The sequence below is a fragment of the Chrysemys picta genome, chromosome 9 (genome assembly GCF_011386835.1).
Source record: "Chrysemys picta bellii isolate R12L10 chromosome 9, ASM1138683v2, whole genome shotgun sequence".
Taxonomy (NCBI): domain Eukaryota; kingdom Metazoa; phylum Chordata; order Testudines; family Emydidae; genus Chrysemys; species Chrysemys picta.
In genome coordinates, this window is record NC_088799.1 from 87,458,777 (window position 1) to 87,475,391 (window position 16,615).

At 43.5% G+C, this 16,615-nt stretch overlaps 2 protein-coding genes across 8 annotated transcripts in view; one reads left to right on the forward strand and one right to left on the reverse strand.

The window, feature by feature from the left end:
* Positions 1-16,615, reverse strand: part of LOC135973540 (uncharacterized) — a 904,472-nt gene that overhangs the window by 325,652 nt on the left and 562,205 nt on the right. The window lies entirely within an intron of this gene.
* Positions 1-16,615, forward strand: part of COL4A6 (collagen type IV alpha 6 chain) — a 192,536-nt gene that overhangs the window by 37,284 nt on the left and 138,637 nt on the right. The gene's annotated exons all lie outside the window — the stretch shown is intronic.

Sequence of the window (16,615 nt, forward strand, 5' to 3'; positions counted from 1 at the left end):
GGCCAGGTATAGCTGTGGGAAGTTGCTCAGATGAAAAGAGAGGTCAGTCTTTGAAGTACTGAAAGACTGTTTGGTCTTGAATAGCTTCATCCAGCCTATTACAACATGGTAGCATGATTTATGACAAACAAACCTGTGGCCTCATATAAGAAATGCAGAACCTTCTCCCACACACAGAATAAAAATGACTATCAGGAGGCATATGCTGGAGAATGTTTAGTACTGTACTTTAAGCCTGGTAAGTCGCACTACCAAAGTATGCCAGAGAGACTGTAGTATGCAGTGTAGTTGTAGCCACGTCTGTCCCAGGATATTCTCTCTCACCAACAGAAGTTGGTCCAATAAAAGATATTACCTTATCCACCTTGTTTCTCTAAAGACACTGTGATCAGTTTTGTGTCTGAGATCGTGAACATACATCTTCCACTAAGTACCAGATACAGAATAAAGAAATATTGGTCTGGGGTGGCAATTATGGGCCACATTTACTGCTATGTGGATTTCTGTTTGTGTTTCATTTTGGTCCTTTCATTGAGTTTTCTATCAATCGTGTTGATTGAGTATGTAAAATCCAGGAGTGTTCAGGAGAATCATGTGGACAGATAGACTTGGTGTGGAGTTTTCTGAGTCCTCCATATGAGCAGTTTATTTCCCTTAGAACCGAATATACAATCTTTAATGTATGTTGAAACATTTGGCCAAATACAGCTCACTCTTATATTAGCATACATCCAGAGTAACTCCACTGAAGTCAGTGAAGTTATTTGGATGTATACCAGAATAACTGAGAGCAGAATTTGGTCATAGGGTCAAATAGAAACTTGGTGCAGCTCAATATGTATTGATATCTGTGGATGCTGGAGTTGTATCAATGAAAAATTTTGCCCACGATCTTTAACTGGAAGCGTGGTACATCAAAAGAGGAAAGGAACTGCAAGTATAAGAGGTAGCATGGAGCACCCCAAGAGGGGAACGGGAAGTATGTGAGTTGTTATCTAGGGTGGCAGAAGTTTCGGTGCTCAGATTACTGTTCATCCCATCAGAGGTGCTTCCCAGTTTGATAGGAGCAAGGTATCTATTAGAGCAGGGGTGGCCAACCTGTGGCTCCAGAGCCACATGTGGCTCTTCAGAAGTTAATATGTGGCTCCTTATATAGGCACCGACTCCAGGGCTGGAGCTACAGGCACCAACTTTCCAATGTGCTAGGGGGTGTTCACTGCTCAACCCCTGGCTCTGCCACAGGCCCTGCCCCTTCTGCCCCCAGAGCCTCCTGCATGCCACAAAACAGCTGATCAGAAGGCGCAGGGAAGGAGGGGGAGGCATTGATCAGCGGGGCTGTTGGTGGGTGGGAGGCGCTGGGAGCGGAGCAGGGTGGGGGAGCCAATGGGGAACTGCTAATGTATTACTGTAGCTCTTTGGCAATGTACATTGGTAAATTCTGGCTCCTTCTCAGGCTCAGGTTGGCCACCCCAAAGATCTGGACTGTTGAAGTCTGTTCAGGGCTTTCTCTAAGCAACCATCTGTTTATGCCTCTTTCAGAAGAGACTGATATGGTCCGAGGTATCTATGGAGTAAGTTTTCTCAGTTATTGTGCCTAAATGTTTGCCTCAAAGTTCTGGGCTTCAAATTTTCACCTTTTTTACGTTTCCCCTTTAAACTGCTCAGAAAAGCAAGATGCTCAAGGATTGCGAGCTGAAGGCTTTATGCTTTAAAAAATGGTTATCATAGATATACTGGGTATACTTCGCAATCAAAAGCAGATACCATAAGGGTGAAGACAGTTAACTTTCTACGACACCTTTTTCTTATCAGCAATAGGGATGTTTATCTGAAGTTTGGTCAAGAGTCGGCCCTCAATAAATCGTCTTGTGTATAGAGTAATGAAAAGAGAACATGGGTCAAATTCATCCCTGCTGTCACTACACTGATTGCAGTGGAGTTACGTGGAGATAAAGCCAGGATGAATTTGCTTCAGTGGCTTTTAGTTTTGTTGGGTGTTCTTGGCAACTCTGTTTTTTGATTCCTCTTTTCTAAAGTGGTTCTTAAGTACATTTTATTTGCCATTAAAATTTCGGAATATACAGTATTAATATAAAGTTGGCTGCTGTTTTGGCAGCCCTTTCTGAAAAAAGCACTTTTTAAAGCCAGTGGCTTGTCATCTTCAAAAGCTTTTTTCTGCTGGTGGTATTCAGTTTTATGGCCATAAGCGTAGCCAATACTGAACTCTTCTTGTCTCAGCTGATTGCCCCAATTATTAAATCTGTGGTCCAGGATCTGAAACCCAAGCAAGACAAACATTGCCTCGGGTCCTAATGCTTTAGGATGTGGGATGTGTGCAGCTGCAGTAGCTTAAACAGCTTGATGTCTGGCCTAGCATCAGGACTAGAGAAGCAGGCACAGAAAGTTCAGTTATTTTCTCCACCTTAGAACTGGAAGGGGAGACCTTGTGCTTTTGAGACCCCTGGGGGATCTTCATTGCTTAAGATCCCACAAATTATAAAGCTGGCCTTGAACTATCTCCCTTTAGTGATTCCAAAATGCTGTTTATAATTCCTCATTAGAGTAACAAACCAGCATGTTTCCATGTCTGCCAGAAGTCTGTTCATTTTCTTTTATCAGAGATGATTTCACACAATAAATTTTATGTATTTAAAGAAATAAGAGGCATTGTATACTAAAGAAAGCAGAAACAGCCCTAAACAAAATGTGGGGAAGAAAGTGCAGAATCTTATTTCTGTGGGTGAGTGAATGGAAATTTTTTTTAGTATGATGCCTTCAGAAGATAGCAGCCTCCCAGATGTTTCCCTGCTATTGTTTCCATTGGATCAGTTCCTGTTTCAGAAAACGCTTCTTGTATCTCTCTGCTGATTAAAAGAAATCTGTGAAGATGACCCTCTATAAGAGAGGCAGCACAGAATAGTGGTTAGAGCACAGAACTGGGATCCAGGAACTCAGAGTTCTAGTTGTGTCATGGAATTATTGTATAACCTTGGATCACTAACACTTCTGTGTCTCAGTTTCCCCACATGTCAATTGGAGTAATAACACTGACCAGTTATGAGGATTAACTAGCTCTACTTGCAGAGAACTTTGCAGATGTGACATGCTGCATAAAAGCTAACTATTACCCTCAAGAGAGGCTACATATGAAGCCTGCGTTTCAAGATTTCTAACAATGAGATACACACAGTCTATTCAGCCCTCTCTGGCTTGCCACTTGTCCTCAATTTCCCCCCACCCACACATCAGGTACTGTAATGCAGTCTCTCAATTCAAAGAGCTTTCTGTTGATGGCACTCTGAAAAACAGCTGGTAATGGAGGTTTCCATTGGTGGGGTAGCTGGCAAGTTTCCCATTGCTAGTCTATTCATGCAGGCCAAGAGAGCAGCTGATATACTTTAAAGTAGTTAATCTGGCCCAAGAATTGAAGAATATTAAAGTTGCTGCTTTCATGCAGCAATGCACTGTGCCATCAGTACATAATTAAGCTTGTTGAAACAGATGTGGAGGTTGGGATGTTGCAACAATGTGTGATGTATAAAGGTTCTAACGAGTGCATGTGTATATACAATCAATTGATCCTGGTTCTGTAAAGAAGCAGCAAGTAACATGGCTTTAGAGTTGTTTAGCAACAGCATTTGTGCATGATACATTAGGGTCTATCTTTTGTTTAGCTCGGTTGTTGGAAGTGCCCAAGATTGGTGGTCTAATTCTCCCCTCCATTATGGCAGTTTTAACCCCCTGAATTACAAAGGTACGAGTTACAAATTGGGCTCTGGACTTTGCCCTCCTCTCCATTTTTAGCCAGCCTCATTTGCAGGTATGTATTACTACTGCAGTATTGAGACACTCCTATAACCCCCAGAGCACGTGAATGAAATTGATGGGAGTTGAGGGACCTGAGCATCACAAGATTGGGCCTTTTGTCTTAATGGGCCTGGTTTTCAGAGCTACTGGGTGCGCACATCTCCACTGGACATTTTATAGAGGCACAGTCAAAATTCCTGGAAGCCAAAAAGGATAAGAATATAAACCCTTCCAGATGGTGGAACCACAGTGAAATGCAGTTTGGGGTTGGAACAGTGCTGGGGTAAATATCACTTTAACTGCAAGATGAAGCATAAACGTCGTTACTCTCATGATCCAATATCTTGATGTAGTTTATTAAAGACCTTGAAGTGAACTCTAAAATCATCTCTTAAAAAGCAGATGTGTGAAGTAGGAACATAGACCAGAGTACTTTCTTTTGAAAATGGCATTTTGGAACTTTAATGACAAGGACTGTCCTTTACTTTGAGAGAGTCCTTCATAAAACGGTACTTGCATGACAAATTCCTTTCTTCTGCTACTGCTCTGGACCAATACACTTCCACGACACCCTTCGTCATAAAGAAGGGCCAGATCTACTGATCTTAATAGGGAATCTGGGGTGAAATGGGACCTGAAGGAAAGGATTTTACTCTTCTTCTGACACTAAATCTGTTGCCTGACTGCGTTTTCGGACATGACTACCTCCTTGGTGTATGAAATTAAAGCCACCAATAAAATAACTTCTCACTTACACCCTTTAGTGTGACTGGTGTAAGATTCAGCTGAATTCTGAAGTTGCTAGAACCATAGGCTCTTCGCTGTTCATGACTAGTGCCCTACCAATGCACCTTGAAGGAGGCTTGGCAACCTCAAAATGGAGTTCTTCCTCTTGAAAGACCAGCGGTTGAGGAACATCTGCCTTTGTAAGAAATGTAAGCCCAGAGCAGAAGGAATTAATTTTGCTATGTTGTCTCCTTAGTTTATATATTCCATAAGCTCATTTGCTTATAGGCTATTTGATTATAACAACAGGAATGTTAGTAAAACCGTGAGAGTTTACTAACCATAAAAAGTGTTTAGTCTAATGCATGGCTTAAATTCCAGCAGCTGAGACAAGGGAAGTTTATCAACCTCGGTATAATTATTTACTCTTTTATAATCAGTTGTAATGACCTGGTACTTGCACATATGGTCCTCTGATATGTTAGTAGGGGGAAAGTTCTCTTTAGTCACATACGGTCTGAGTATTGAGGGTCTATGTGAGGAAGAGAGATCCATCTCTCTGGCTCCAACACATGGCCAAGGCAGGGGCCTGGAGTGCAGCTCCCACACAGTGGTTAATCCAGCCTTGAAATAGTGGCAGAAGCCTCTGTGCACCATTAAATGGTGTCTGAGGCCATTGGATCTGTGTACAGATGTGTAGTGGCCATTGCCCTGGACTACCCCTCGTTGTCATGCTCTGTGCTAGCCTGTGCGGGTTTGGCATAGAGACCACTTCCTTAGCGTATTGCAAGAACACACAGCACCCTGTCATGGTGTTCCTCCTAGTGCCCCCTTCCCACATCACTCCAGTGGAGGTAGGATTTAAGTACAAGGTCTACCACACCATGAGTGAAATTAACGCTTTGATAGGAGGGTTTGTTACACCTACGTCTTTCCATAGAGGGAGGGTCTATTTGCGGAGATCTCTGGTAACTTTCAGACCCATAGTTTGTCTCCCACTGCTGTTAAACATGAAGGCTCCTGCGTAATCCACTGGTGAGAGTGTTAAAGGGCTCCTCATTTGCTGATCTGCAGAGGATGAGTTGTTACAGCCCCCAGCCAGAGCCTTGGCTCTTTAGCTGAAGCTATAACAGCTCATGCTTTTAGGTCTGAGGGCCTTGTTTCAATCTCCAGTGTGTCGGCGAAGAGGTCATTGTCAAACATCTCTGCATGTGAGAGCATCAATAATTACATGGGCCCAAACAGTCCTTACTCAAGCAGATCTGCAGGTGAATACATGTGGGGCTTTGCTTGAATAAAGACTTCAGGATTGGGCCCACAATATACACACATCGTACTAAGAGCCATGGCAGCTAATCACCACTGGATAAAATATCACTTCTACTTGCCTCTAGATAGTGGGAGAAACTCAGAGGAGAACATGCGACTCATTAATCTGTTCTCTCAACAGTTGTGAAATTCAGATCTGCAGTTGGAGTTTTGCCATTAACGTCAATGAACATAAGATGCCATGGACTTGCTACAAATCAGCTAAACCCTGAAATACTTAGAGAGAACTTTATTCTCTGCCCTTTATGCCAATCGGCCTATTGAAAAAAGGACCCAATCCTGCGAGGTGCAACTGCTGTTTGAGTTGAGGGAATTCAACACTTTTTCAAAACTGGTCCTAAAACCACTGAGTCAATGGGCCTGCTTGCATGAGTAAGGATTGGAGGATCTGGCCCTCAGTCATTACTCAGTCAATAGGGATTTGCCTGAATAAGAACTCAATGAAGGGCTGCAGGATCAGGCCCATTAGTATTTTGCCAGTGAAGAAATAGTTAAAATTCTCTCTCTCTTTCTATACCTTTATACCACAGGGATAATATTGCAGCAGTTTCCAGCTGCATCAGGCTGAGACAAGCCTAATCAAAATTTTATTTTTCTGAGCATGTTTTGAAGCTATTTAAATATTTCTCTTGTTAACATTCCATGGCTTGAATTCTTTCCCCTCCTCCATTACCCAGCTTCTTCCCCAAGCTTCAGCTAAAGGAAGGAACAATAAAGGAAATCCACATTGGCATATCATTCTGGGTGGTAATGGAGGAAGGATACTTATTTTGAAAAGAATAGTTTAGTCTGCATTTAACATATTTTTCATGATACTAAGCACTCTAGTCACATCATGTCAGGACAAATGCATGATGACTTCAATGGAAACTACAGTCATAATTCTCCTACAGACTAAGGGTGACTAAGATGTAGGAATCTTCAAATTCAAAGTACTCTGCAAACACAAAGAGGAACAGTCCATGCCCCAAACCAAACATGCCTTTTTGGCTGGTGTCTCTGAAAACCAGGTGATACTGTATCTGAGACACCCTCTTGGTATGAAATGGAGACTGCTTCGGGCAGAGTATTTTCAATGGGGTATCCTTCGCTCTGGAATTCTTTCACATTCTTCACTTGGTCCACCAGATCCAGATCTGATGGCTTCCTGTGGACACTGAGGTGCACCAGGCTTCACAGGCTTTTTTGTGGCTTGGTAAAGAGGGCTTAGGATGGAATTTCATGGAGAGGGATATTGCAAAGATGGTACAAGAATCTTTTGGTGACACTGGGCCATAGTTGTTTTTCTGCTTAAAAAGATTTTGTAACAGGCTCATTGTAGAAATGAATAAAAAAACATCAAATTCACTCCTACCTCTGAACACAACTGGATGCCTTTATGAGGGCTGCAAGTGCTCTCATTCCAAAAGTTCCTCCTTTTGTCACCACTTTGGGTCAGTAAAAGATCCCATGGTACTTTTTGCAAGAGCAGAGATGTCGTGGGAAAATTCCAGCTTGGATAATTATTTTACACCTCTCTCCACAATTCCATTTGGAGAGGATGTTTTTCACTTCCTCCCCTGAAAACTGCTTTGTAGTGTTGCTGCATGCTTTTCAACAGCTGTTGTGTTCCACTCCAGAGCTGGCCGTATTTCCCTGATAGGTGGGTGATGCCTTGTTTGTGCATTTCTTTGGGATCCCGCAGAAGTAAAGTTTCTCTATAAGTAGCATTGTTATACTCACTAACAGGTTCCAAACCATTGGCTTTTGCATGTGACTGATGTTGTCCATCACTTTGGATAACTTGTAAGCGTGTTCAGGGGGAGAGAATATATTTGTATGGGCAGCTAATCAAAGACATGTCATAGGGGAACTAATCTGTTTTGATGGGCATTTTAACTTTTTCTAGTTCGATGGCTATTAAATTATGAGAATATTACAAGACTAGCTGTATAGGTAAATTGCTGGGAAATCCTCAAGTCCATATATTGATTTAAAAAATATTCTAGTAAAAATTAATGTATTAGTAAATAGTTTATTTTCATTAAAATTATTCCCTCCCCCAGTGTCTCAGTGAACTCAGGTGGGCATTCCTTTTAAATACAATGGGCCTGATTCACCACTTAGTTATATCTATGCAACTCCACTGACTTCAGTGGATTTACTCTTGATTCTCACCAGCATGAGTGAACTCAGACTCGATTGCACATACTGTAACTAGCTGGCAGTGTTTCCCTGAAACACCCTACCCTGCTAGCAGGTGTTGAGCCTTCTGGGAAAGGTTATAGTTAGTTCTGCTGTCTTGCTGTAGCAGGTGATTCAATATGTCATGTGAATATAAGGCATATGGGAGCAGTTATTTGGGGAGAGGGGATCTAGAGTGTGGGCTGAGCAGTTCTGAAAGAGGAACCTTGGTAACAGCCACGCCTGGGGAAAAGGTTTGAGCTAAACTATATTACATTATTGTTTTCTTTGTTATTAAAGTCAAATCCCAGGGAAGGGGTGAGTTTAAACAGTGCATTGATTGTAGAACAGGGGTTCTCAATCTTTTTCTTTGAGGCTCTACCCAACATGCTATAAAAACTCCACAGCCCACCTGTGCCACAATAACTGTTTTACTGCATATAAAAGCCAGGGCTGGTGTTAGAGGGTAGAAAGCAGGGCAATTGCCTGGGGCCTCATGCCACAGGAACTCCCACAAAGCCACATTGCTCAGGCTTCTGCTTCAGCCCCGGGTGGCAAGGTCAGGGCCCTGGGCTTCATCCGCATGCAGCGGGACTTCGGCTTTCTGCCAAGGGCCCCAGTGAGTCTAATACTGTCCCTACTTGGCGGACCCCCTGAAACCTGCTTATGGCCCCCTAGGGAGTCCCAGACCCCTGGTTGAGAATTCCTGTTGTAGAACATATCTTGATCTGTTGCAAACTGGCACTGAATGAGTATCTGGCCCTATATTTTTAGATCAGGTTGGGAGAGTACCTATTCATATTTACCTATTTTGTAAGGACTTTGGGATATGGAACATATTGTCTTTGTACTTCATAATGTCCATGTAAATTAATGGTGTTATATCAAGCAATAATAATACATCCAATCAGAAGTTAAACTACAAGAAATGTTGTCATTATTGCTTTCTCTGACTTGTCTGGTCCTTCAGTTGTGTTACTGAACTCTAGCCTTTTCCATTCGATTGGATGGCACGGAGCTTTGCTGGCTTCTTCAGGGCCATAGTCCAAATATGCTGTGTGTCCCTTTAGAATGAAGGTTTATGATTTTTTCTGCTGCATGTGTTTTGTTCTTCCACCCCCCATTCCCTACTCAAAATGGGGGTGCGGGGTTCATGTTAAATCAGAGTGTAATTTGTGTATTTCAGCAAAAAGGCTATATGCTAATATGTTAACAATCTGAAACCACCTAGAATCTTGATCCAGATCCAAACTTTGTGACAGCTGCTTTTCTCCTGTAATAGCTCTGAACAAAAATCCAAGATCTGGTGCGGAGGGGACTAACTTTTTAGAGAGTTCAAAATGCAGAGCTGAAACATGGTCACCCAGGCCCATCTTTAATGAGAATCATTGGAAGGTTGCATTGTATGGATTTGATGCTGCCGTAGGATATCTGATGGCCATCTGCAGCTGAAATGAAAAAGGTCTGGGTAGAGCTATAGAGTGAACTGGATTTAGAAGGGAAGTTAGGGAGTCTGACTAAAGTGAGTTCATTGGTAGAGAACACCTGGTCAGCTCAAAATACAGATGAGACTTCTATAATATCAACTGGAAGATAGTGACCTGGTCCATCTACAGCTGTATGACTGTTATAGCCATGATTTTCACACTTGATGAGAGGACACATTAATGAGTTTCTTCTCCTCTAAAAGAAAAGACTATTTAATTGGATGCTACAAAATACTGTGGAATAGGTTACACCGCCCAGCAGAGAGAATCTTGTTTGATATCACGAACCATAAACTTCCTGAACTCCTGAATTTCTGGAAGGTCTGTGGAGTAAAGTATTTTCAACTTTAATTTTATGTGTGCACATCAAGTCTAAATTTAAACTCTTGCTCTGTGTGTGTCCCTTCCAAAGGTATGTATAATGGATCTCTGGTAACCCTTATTATTGTGGTAGTGCCTAGGCGCTTCAGTCATAGACCAGGGTTTCACTGTGCTAGGCGTTGTACAAACATTACAGAAAGACATTCACTGCCCCAAACTCTTACAATCAACTTAAAGAAAAGTATCCCTTAGCTACCAAATAATGGAAATTAAAACTCTGCACTGGTGTAAGACGGCACACCAGGTGCAAAGCAGTGAAGAATCACGTGTGGCCTGTTGCCAAAAGTAAAGTTAGTAATTCAGTAACCAGCCCTCTTCCTAGCCAGCAGTGTACTAATGCCTCAGTACAGTGTTAGGGTGTGCTGTGCTGCTGGAGGTACCATGTCTATACTAACATTTTTCAGGAAAACTCACCCTGGTGCAGCAATATAGGTAACTGGCAGTGGGAGCTGTAGTGTAAGCAGGGCTTCAGCATTGGTGCCACTGTGTTGTCTGACCCTCAGGAGATTTTACCCCTTGCCTTGTTAAATTATCTGCTTTGAGCTGATTAGATGCCATAATGCTATGTACAAATGCCTGAGTCCTCTCTGCACTTGCACTGCCTCGAGTAATAGTGCAGCTCTGGGATTGCGCTCCAAAAATCCTTGACCACTCATGGCCACTAAAGATCCCATGGCACTTTCTGCACGAGTAGAAGTGTTAGCATAACAGTTCCGGCCAAATTCCAGTCTGGAGATAATTCCATGTCACATCGCCAGCTATAAGATGTGGGAGTTGTCTTCACTTCTCATCCTAAACTCCACAAATCTCCAAGTTCCTCTCCACAAACTCTTCAAATTCCTCCTCAAAATCCACTTCTCTGTGTGAAAATTTAATCCCTAGCCCATCTCTCTTTCCTCAGGGCTATAGGATCAGGCCCTGTGAGTGTTTAGTGTGTTGTGGTTGAAAACTGTTTGTTTATCAAAATGCAACGTGAAGAACCTGAAGTGAAGTAAAGAAACGTCCAGTGAAGGAGAGACTCACTAAAATGCCAAAATGCCAGTGTCATCATCACACCAGGTGCCATCTGTTTATGGGTTAGTCAACATCTTGCTAATAGGTTCCAACATTGAGTGAACCTTTGCAGAGTCAGTAAGCTTTCTTTTCTAACCACCCCCCTCCCTTTGCAAATAATCAAAAAGCAACCAACATCTTAATAAGACCCTGCTCCTCCCTGCTCCTCAGGAGTGATCTGAAAGGGGCCATTGTTTCCGTGTTTCAAGGTGGGTTCACAGACTTACACGTTGCCATGGAGTTGGCATATTTTGCATTCTCAATTATACTTGCTAGTAATCTCAGATGTTTTTCAGCAAATTAGCACAGGTGCTTTGTGAGTGGCCGGGTAGTACGTGAGGCCAGTGAAGGACTTGCTTGGTTAATGAGGTGAGGAAATGAGGAGTCAAAAGAACATCTGGGATAAGCCTTGATTAAAGCAGGGAGAAGACATTAAAACAGAAATGCTGCGTGCTTCCATATTTTCCCTCCTTATTAAGAAGGAAAGGTTAATGATCTAGAATATACTTGCTTGTTTAAATATTAATAAAGTGCTTCTAAAGCTCAGCATTTAAAACGAACAATTGAGCTTTGGCACTAAAGATCTAAATAACAGAAAAAGGAAATAAAGGTATTGGATAATAACTCCTGCTCACAGGTCTAAAAGACAAGATACCACCTGTGACAGGATAGTCTGCCCGATAAGGGAAGTACTGCCTACTGGTCAGTCCTCCCTGTCTGTCATGTGGCATGGCCTTTTTAAGAGTTTGGAGTGGTCTGAAACACAAAGCCTGAAGAGATATGGGGAGAGAAGAAAGGGGTCCTGGGTAGAAGTAGCATTTAGAAGGGATCTTGTTGTATCTTCAAGGACCTGGAGCCTTGCAGAAAGGGCAGGGCAAGGCTCACCTCTCACCCAGCCAATAAGGAACAACCTGGGAGAAGGATAAATGCTGGCCGCCTCCTTCATAGCAGGTCAGATGCCTGCAGTCATTGAAAGGAGTAAGAAGGCTCCTGCAGTTAGCAGGGAGCAGACACCAGTAGAAGATGGCTGCTAAACTCTCTGAGCCTGAGGACTAAGTGGGGCTAGCGGAAGGAGATAAATTGTAACCCAACTCCAAGCAGAGAGCTGAGGCTCCTGCCATGAGGAGAGGTTTAAAGATTGAGAGACGACCCTGAGGGGACTGGGAACAGAACTTAGAGGGCAGGCTTCAGATGAACCCTGAAAACCAGAAGTATTTTTTTGTTTATTTGGGACTTTTTGTTATAGCCTCTTTTTAGGAGATTTTGTAATAAACAAGCCCTAAGAGGGGATATTGACTCCAACATCCAGAGTGTCTGAAGTAGAATTATTGGCTTCCTGGGAAGGGAAACTGAGGAAGGGAGTAGGTGCAGCACCATACTGACTCAGCAGAGGGCACTACAGCACGGGCAGGACATACAACAGCCCCAATTGGTTGAATAAAAACTGTACATGGGTTTTACATATTTTCTTCAAACTAATATAGATAAATATACTTTTTTCATTACAGTTTGTTGAAAGTTTTTGAACTGAACAGTTTTCTATCAGAAAATGTTGATTGACAAAATCAAAACTTTTCACAGAAATGTGACTTATTTGAAATTTTCTGCAGCAAATTAAATGTTTCAACAAGATTGAAAAGTTTTGTCCTGTATCGTTTTGACTTACATTAGAATTTAATATAAAAGTCCAAACATTTTAATAATATAAATGTGGAAACAATAGAATCAAAATGAAACATTTAGAACTCATTGAAATGAAATATTTAATTTTGAGAAACAATCTGAGATGCTGATTTTCTGTTCCAATTCAGGACAAAACTAAATTTTGAAATCTTGGCATTTCCCTTGGGATGGAAATTAAAGTTTTGTCCAGCTCCATTTTTATACATATGTTAGGTGAGCAATAAAACCCCATAAAGAACTATAAGCATAATAATATATATGACATATTTACAAAACAAATGCTATCACATATTTATGGCCCTCTTTACCATCGTATCTTGGCTCCCCACTAGCATTCATGTTTTTTATCCTCACAACACCGCTGTGAAGTAAGGTAGTATTAGCACCATTTTACAGATAGAGAAACTGAGCCAAGGGGTAGATTAATTGATTTTCCCAAACTCACACAGGAAGTCTGCATCTGAGCTGGGAACTGGACCCCGGTATCCTGAATCACAGGCCAGTGTTTCACACAGTAAACTACCCTTCCTATGCTGTAGTTTGGATCCCATATTTTCCTTTAAATGCCTTTGAGTTAAACTATAGTAATATATTCTGAGGAAATGTATATTTCTGTCCCCTTAGCCACTCAGACAGTGACTGAAGATAGTGACCCTTAAAAACTCCCCAGTTGCCTTAGGCTCAGGGGCAGCTCCAGGCACCAGTGCAGCAAGTGCGTGCCTGGGGCGGCAAGCCGCGGGGGGCAGCGTGCTGGTTGCTGTGGGGGCGGCAGTCAGGCTGCCTTCGGCGGCATGCCTGCGGGAGGTCCGCCGGTCCCGCGGTTTTGGCGGTGGGTACGCCGAAGGCGCGGGACCAGCGGACCTCCCGCAGGCATGCCGCCAAATCCGCGTTACCAGCAGACCTCCCGAAGGCATGCCACCGAATCCGCGTTACCAGCAGACCTCCCGCAGGCATGCCGCATCGCCGAAAGCCGCCTGACTGCCATGCTTGAGGCAGCAAAATACATAGAGCTGCCCCTGCTTAGGCTGCGCCTACACAGCAGATTTTGTGGAATCCTCCTGCCCTTGCTCTGGCACTGGGGCAAGTGGTCATAGGAGCACTAGCATAGCATGGTGTTTTAATCACTGGGCCAGTTAGACCCACTCTGAAAAGGGTTAGACAACACTGAGGCAAAGATGGCAGGGGACCGATCTACTCTGGTTGCCCCAATCAGTGGAGCTGCACTACTGCTGGAGCAAAGAGAATTTCAGGGAATCCTCTGTAGACAGCCTATGATCCAACTCCCTAGGTACCCCACATAGAACATAGAAGAATACTGCACACATGTGGTTAACAGAATCTACTTATCTAAGGCAAAAAATGTAGAACTTCTTGAACATATGTAGAGTTTGTAAGCGATCTGTTAAAGGGTCATCATGACCCACCTGGCTGTGGGTGTGACTCAGCCCCAAGACGTGTGCTGGACCCCTTCCTGGAAGTCTGAATGATTTTCCTGTCTCCAGTGGCTTCTTGTGTCACTCATCAGGGCAGCCTGGCTGCTCTTCCGGGTAAAATGTGTGGGACAGGAACACATTGCTTGTGAGTGGTGCCAGCAAATGTGCAGTTGTTTAACATAGTTCACAATAAGCTTTGAAAGTCAGTAGTTCTTTAATTTGGTATAATCATTTCAGGCCCATTCGTGGTGCTGCTTGGAGCCCCAAGCAAGGGGCAGTGTGTTGATGTGCTGCTCCTCAAGCACTATGAGTCACAATCTACCTCCTGGTTTTCCTTTGCTCTACGGGGGAAGTTCCCTGCGGTAAGCATACTCGCCCTGGTGCACTAGTGCAGAATGCCAGCTGGGGTGTGGTGAGGGATGGAGCCATGGTCACCTACTCCCCATTCTGCCTACTCCCACCCACTTGCAGTGGTGCTGGAACACTTTTTATAGTGGGGGTGGTGAAAGCCAGCAAAACTGCAAAGCCTCCTTTTACCCCTGTCCACACCCCACCCCTTAGAGCTGGGGTTGGGAGCAGGGCTGTGGCTCCAGGAGTGGGGGACTTGGACAGGGTAAGGGGGCCAAGCCTGGGGCCACAGCTGGGGCAGGTGCGGAGTCCCAGATGCAGAGCCCTGGCCTCAGAGCTGGCAGCCCAGGACTCTGCGGGATGGGGAGCGGAGCCCTGGGCGCAGGGCCAGCAGCCGGGATGCCAAGTGCGGGGCCTGGAGCGGAGTCTGGGTGTGGGGCCAGCAGCTGGGACGCCGTGTGCTAGTTCCTGTGCCTATGCCCACTTGCAGGGGGGATGAAGCAGCCCCATGGAAGCTTCTCTCTTCTGCACATTGCTGCCTGTGGTACAGTTAGCTGGTGCCAGGGCGTGAGAGAAGCCTTACACCTCTCATCTTCCTTGCGCAGGCCACAATCTGGCCCTTCATAAAAATATAACGATTTTGCTAGCATGTCTTGTTAGTCCCAATCAGTTGGATGCTGAGCTATTCCAGGAGGTGCTAAGTGCCCTCCAGTCCTACCGAATCTCCAGAAGGTGGTCAGCACCTCGCAGGATCAGTCCCTTTGGGCCCAAAGTCAGTGGTAGTTTTGCCTGTGTCAGGAGTGCAGGACTGAACTCTAATGGCATGTGTATATAATTCATCTTGGTTGCTTTCTCTGCACTAGCGTTTCTCTGGAGATCCGTGGTATCATTTGGAAATATCTAAACATGTTGTTCCTTCCAAGAAGAACACTCATAAATGATGACATTTTTAAATTGAAGTCACATATAAAAGCTAGTATCCAGTGATCCTCTTAAGGAAACAAGTGGAGATGTGATTTCTTAAAGGGGCACAGCCAATTTGTACCAGAGACATTAATGAAACAGAAGTTAAAAGTTGTTTCAGTAGCTTCACCCATCTTAAAATCCCCCCTGTTGATTTTTTGTATAAACATATTTTCCTATTTAAAAATATAGTCTCTTCCTTTTTTTCCCTGCCTGAAAGACCCATATAAGCAGAAGAAACAGACTATATACAAAAGCCTGTCAAATGAATAAAGGAAACTAACTGAAATAATAAAATATTTATTTCTTTTTCTAATCCCTTTCAGCTATATTCATCAAGTTTTTACTTGTGACAATAGTTAGTTAAAACCATTTCAGGCATAAGTGTGCCTTTTAAGTGGATGGTGTTATTCTGAAGGCAAGAAGTGCTAATTCCTGTAGAGAGACACCTGTCTGCCTATGGAGATGAGTTATAGCTAGAAAATTAGTTGATCGCTATCCTGATCCTGTAAAGCCTTGCTCGCAGGTCTAATCCTCAGTCATTGCAATTCTTGCTGCTGACTTCACTGGGGCTACTAGAGAGAAGGGTTTGCAGAATTGGGCCAAAATAACCAAGGACATTCTAGTCATATGCTTTTTGTAAACTTTGCCTCTGTGTTGCATACAACATGTATTTCCCAGCGCCATTGCTTTGGTGAGCCATAGCTATACCTTTTATTGGTATCTTGCACAGAAACAGGTAGTTTCGCCAATATGCCTGACAGCTAGGAGTGCATGAGCACACCAAGGATAAGAATTCTCTAGGGGCATTTGAAAAATAATCCTGACTCACCATAGTAATCCCATTGATTCCAGTGGGAGGATCAGGCCATAAGAGGCTGTTCAAGTGAAGTATTGTGTGCTCTCAGGGAAGGGCTTGGATGGCCAAGGAAGGCGGGCTCAGGCCCAAAACAAATTAGTCTTCCTCTTGCAGCATAAGTTCATTGTTTTTTCAAAAGCTGTCTTTGCAACCCTGTTGCTTGCTTAGATTTCCCAGCATCAAATCCCTCTGCAATAGGCTGGGTTCCTGAGTTGCTTTCTCAATCTTCCACTCGTGTGTTCTTCCTTCCAGCCATCGACATGTGCTGCTATCTGTAGTATTCATATAGTTCCCATCACTCAGGTGTCTGAGCATTTCACAATCTTTAATGTGATTTTTCCTCATAAAGCTGTGCTAGTATCTGACTTTACACATAGGGGACT